The following is a 5,610-nucleotide window of genomic DNA, read 5'->3' on the forward strand; positions in this document are numbered from 1 at the left end:
TAACAATAACCGCAGGAGTATAAGAACGAGTTGCACAAATATTTGTCTAGGAAAAATAACTTCCTGTTGGAGAAAGATTTCCTTATAGGCCATCCATTAGCGTAGCACTTCTAAGCTGGTATCTGGATAAGTTTTGTTTTAAGAACATGCAAAATTCCTTTTGGGTCTGCCACTGTATCTTGAAGCTGTAGGTATTTTTTTTTTTTTTATTAATCTTGAATAACTTACTTTGGTAACATCAGTAACCTAGAGATTCAATAACCTATTATCCATTTAGTAACCTATAAGAACAGAATAACTCATTTTATTCTTCTTCTTTTTTTGAAGGCCCTCGGCCTAGGATCTGTGGTGAGTGTCTCTATTTATCACTTAATTTAATAAACACCAAATAGGGACAGTATTCTATATGAAGGGTGTGGATTTGATTGGCAACTATATCAGGATTGTATTCAGAAACTGCTTAGAAAGGATTCTAGAGATATCAATTGGACTGGCCAATTTAAGTTATCTATGGCTTTCCCAGCTGCTAACAGAATTTATCAATTTTTCAGTCCTGATATGGATTTACCAGATTGTATATTCTCAGATTAAATGGAGAATACACATGCGGTAATTTATTTTCCTTTTCACCCTTTGGATAGCAGCTCACTTGTTTTTTATTTTCCCATGTTCACTATTTTCCCTGTTGATTAACCATGAGTAACCTACTTTAGTAACCTCAGTAATTTACAAACTATTATCCCCTCAGTGCCCTACAGAAAAAAATAACCATTTCTTTCTCCCCCCCCCCCTTTTTCTTTTATTCTTTCTTTATTTTAGCTCTCAGGAGGACCGGTAAGTGTCACTACTTAACATATAACTAAATAAATACCAAATATTAGCAGTACTCTATGCGAAGGCACGGATTTGGCTAAAAACTATGTCGTGGTTGTATCCATGCTAAGCTAAAGCCATTTTCTGAAGTCACACATTACAGTAGACCATAAATAGATCAAAGGCTTTGAGTTCTTCTGAAATATAAATATTCTAAGTATACCCAGGAAGACAAGCAAACTAGTTCATCATGTATAAATGCAATCTCTACTTTTTGAAATGACCTGCTCAAGCAGGTCATTTGTTGTGGAAACATAGGTTTTTGCTCTCTCTTCTCCATCTTCTCTTTCTTTCACCTATAGATTACAGTATGTTTTTGGACAAACTCTATAGTATGAACATGCTTCACCTTATAATCAATCAATCAATCAATCAATCAATCAGAATAGAACTGGAAGGGATCTTGGTGTCTTCTGGTCCAACCCCGCTCCTTAAGCAGAAGACCCTATTTCAGACAAGTGACTCTCCAGTCTCTTCTTAAAAGCCTCCAGTGATGAAGCACCCACAACATATAACACAATATAAACTGTTCCACTGGTTAATTGTCCTCACCGTTAGGAAGTTTCTCCTTAATTCCAGGTTGCTTCATTGCTGGATTAGTTTCCATCCATTGTTTCTTCTTCTGCCTTCTGGTGCTTTGGAAAATAAGTTGTCCCCCTCCTCTTTGTGGCAGCCTCTCAAATACTGGGATGCTGCTATCATGTCCCTCTAGTCCTTCTTTGCTCTAGACTAGCCAAACCCAAATCCTGCAACTGTTCTTGATTTTATTTCAATTAAGTTGGTTTAAATGTGTGAGTTCAGAAAAACGCTTATTTCAGGAAGCACGGTTAGCATGAATGCAACCATGATGTAGTTGTTAGCCAATATATAAATCTGCTTTTAAATGGTTCTCTAAACAGTAAAAGTCATACGCAGGGCTGTTATGGCATTTCCAAAGATGGGGAAAAGGGGGAAAAAGTATGAAATAAAAGTGTTTTTATCATTTCTTCACATGTTTATTTTGGGGAGTATTTTATCCATTTTTATTTATGTCTGCTCTGTAAGCAATGTATCAAACCTTGATTAGACATCAGGTGTCCTGAGGAATTAAATAAGAACAAAAGAGATCAGGTCAAACTACTTTAGTTTAAGAGCTCTGTGAGGCAATGTTAAGTTGTGAATGATTAAAAAAATTAAAACAGCATTGCATAAAAGAATAACTGTACTCTTTTATTATTCAATTTAGGGCATAGCACTAATGAACATGAATACTGCAAACCTGTGCTAATAACTCCCATGGTGGAATATGTAATAAAATCAATCAGAAAACAACTAAGGATAGATAAGCATCAAAATAATAAAAAAAGTGCATGGAAGAGATAACTGTATTATTTTAATATTCACTTTAGGCTCAGTCTTAAGGCCTATTCCCAAAATAAGCCCTAATTAAGACCCCACCCACTCCAGGCTGCATGGGTAAAGATTAAGCTCGTGTGGGGATGGTGGGGTGGAGCTGCCCTACTACTTACCGTCAGTTAGTTGCAGCCGGGCCTCACACACCTTGGCCCATTTCTTCTGCAGCCAGCAAGGCTTTCCTGAAGGCCTCTGTAGCCAGTAACAGATCTCCGGATAGATACGGGTCTTACTTTCGGGGAAACACGGTATTTTCCTTCAGAGATTCTGTTCAATTCCCTAAATTCATGCTTTGTGGAAGAAAAACCAACCACTGACTGGCAATGGTACCTTAACTGGTTGTTTTTTCTTTACTGTTGGTTCCTTTTGTGAGAAGAAATGAGTAGCAAGATGAGAACTTAAAAAAGGAGGATGGGAATAGAAAGTATGGAATTTGTTGAGCTAACTATTCTTACATTGCTATAATCTATAGACATCTACAATCCATTGGAATCTCCTTCCCAGGGGAAAGTTGATCAGTGTAGCATCCATGGCTTTCCCAGCTGCTAACAGAATTTATCAATTTTTCAGTCCTGATATGGATTTACCAGATTGTATATTCTCAGATTAAATGGAGAATACACATGTGTTAATTTATTTTCCTTTTCACCCTTTGAATAGCAGCTCACTTGTTTTTTATTTCCAGTTTTTTTTTCTATGTTCACTTTTTTCCCTGTTGATTAACCATGAGTAACCTACTTTAGTAACCTCAGTAATTTACAAGCTATTATCCCCTCAGTGCCCTACAGAAGAAAATAACCATTTCTTTCTCTTTTGTTTTTCCTTTCCTTTTATTCTTTCTTTATTTTAGGTCCCACAATCAGGACTGGTAAGTGTCACTATTTTAGATATAACTAAATAAACACAAAATATTAGCAGTACTCTATACGAAGGCAGGGATTTGGCTAACAATTATGTCATGGTTGTATTCATGCTAAGCTAAAGCCATTTTATGAATTACTACATAACAAGGGTTCTGGAGTTTGCTGGCATGAATGTAAAACTGAGAATAAGGGACGAGTATTAGCTCATTCTGTCGATTTCTTTCTAAAAATCAGGAAGCACCATAAAAATTATTGGTCTTCTTTGTACTTCCTAAACCATAACAATAAGGTTCGCTGATTGAAAAAAAAAATAAGTGCAGGAGTATGAAAATGAGCCTTTCTGGCCTCCCAATATTTTCTCCTGTAGCTGAACAAAAGGGGAAATCTGTAAGGAATCGAGGTACCAGGTGGACCTTGATTCCTTTCTAACCTCAGTAACCTACAGATCTAGTAATCTATTATGCCCAGTTATGGCATTTCAAAACATCGAGATGAGGGGGTGGGGAGTATGAAATAAAAGTGTTTTTATCATTTATGCAAATGTTTATTTTAGGGAGTGTTTTGCCAATTTTTCTTTATGTCTAATTCTTTATATGAAATTCTTAAAAATGTTGGGTGAACACAGGAAGTCCTTTCACTCACAACTATTACTGAACATTTTTCATCTCTAATTATCTTTTCTGCTGCATTATGCCTTTCTAGAAGATTTGTCTGATTATGATTCGTCTCAGACCTCCCAATATTTTGTCCTATAGTTGAAGGATAGGGCAGATCTAGAAAAGTATGAAATAGAAGTGTTTTTATCATTTATTCATGTTTATTTTGGGAAGTATTTTATCCATTATTATTTATGTTAGTTCTGTAAACAATGTATCAAGCCTTGATTAGACATGATTAAATCAGGTGTCCTGTGGAATTAAATAAGAACAAAAGAGATCAGGTCAAACTACTTTAGTTTAAGAATTCTGCGAAGCAATGTTAAGTTGTTGTGAATGATTAAAAGATAAAAAAAATTCATGGAAGAAATAACTGTACTATTTTAATGTTCATTTTAGCTTAACACTGGGGTAAGTATCACAAACCTCTGCTAATGCTTCCCATGTATTAAAATGAATCACAAAACAAGTAAAACGTTTTCATGTGCACAGTTAGATAAGCATCAGAAAATTATAAAACTATGTTCTGTAGGTTTAGTCAATGTGGCTGCTAATTCTTTATATGTGATTCTTAAAAATGACAGTCTCATGTAACTATGGCTGAACCCTCTGCATCTCTACACATCTTTTCTGCTGCAGTATATATCCTTATAGGAAATGAACCTTTCTGATTAGTTTCAGATCTCTCAATATTTTCACCTGCATCTGAAGGATACGGGAGATCGGAAAGGAATAAAGGAATTATCTTATTGCCTTCCTTGCAGCAAGCACTCCTACTGGCACACATTCAAACATATGTAGCTTTGTGTGCAAGGAAAATCTATAGGTGGATCCAAACAATAACAACGAAAAAGAAAACTTCCCTATTAATCAAGGTTTCCCAATGGGGAATCTTAGTGGTCAACACTACCAATCCCCTTTTCAAACACTAAGTGACAAGCAAAGCTATACTTTGCAATTGTTCAAGGAATTCTGTGGCAGAACTAGAGTTAAGTGCAAGATACATGAGGATGGGCTGACTCCAGATAGGTCAGAAACTGCTTACAAGGGTTCTGGAGATACATCGATTGGTCTGGCCAGCCAAGGAAAATTTGCATCCTTCCTTGGGTTTCATAATGCAATAAATGTGCAAAAATGTTAACAGATGATGCAGCATCAAGTAACGTTATGCTTCTGTATTTCTCAAAAATGTTCTCGGAGTCCTTATGCTGGGTTTGATTCATCTCTGAATTGTCCAGGGACTTGTTCTGCTTATAAAGGAAAGCAAATTTGTTTGACTGGGATAATTGACGTTCATGAGGGATGTTTGCTTAGATGCAGGTAAAATTGAGAATAGGAAATGAGAAAGGGAAGAGGATTATCTCATTCTTTGCGTCATTTGGTTGATTTTTTTTCCCCTAATACTCCAGACAAAACTGGAAGTTTTTTCAGAATTATTGTATAAGAATTTTTGCTTCCTGCACCACATCAGTAAAGGTCTCTAATTGAAATAATAATAATAACAATAACCGTAGGAGTATAAGAACGAGTTGCACAAATATTTGTCTAGGAAAAATATCTTCCTGTTGGAGAAAGATTTCCTTATAGGCCATCCATTAGCGTAGCACTTCTAAGCTGGTATCTGGATAAGTTTTGTTTTAAGAACATGCAAAATTCCTTTTGGGTCTGCCACTGTATCTTGAAGCTGTAGGTTTTGTTTTTTTTTTTATTAATCTTGAATAACTTACTTTGGTAACATCAGTAACCTAGAGATTCAATAACCTATTATCCATTTAGTAACCTATAAGAACAGAATAACTCATTTTATTCTTCTTCTTTTTTTGAAG

This window comes from Pantherophis guttatus, chromosome 10 (assembly GCF_059756535.1).
Source record: "Pantherophis guttatus breed Tessera chromosome 10, ASM5975653v1, whole genome shotgun sequence".
Taxonomy (NCBI): Eukaryota; Metazoa; Chordata; class Lepidosauria; order Squamata; family Colubridae; genus Pantherophis; species Pantherophis guttatus.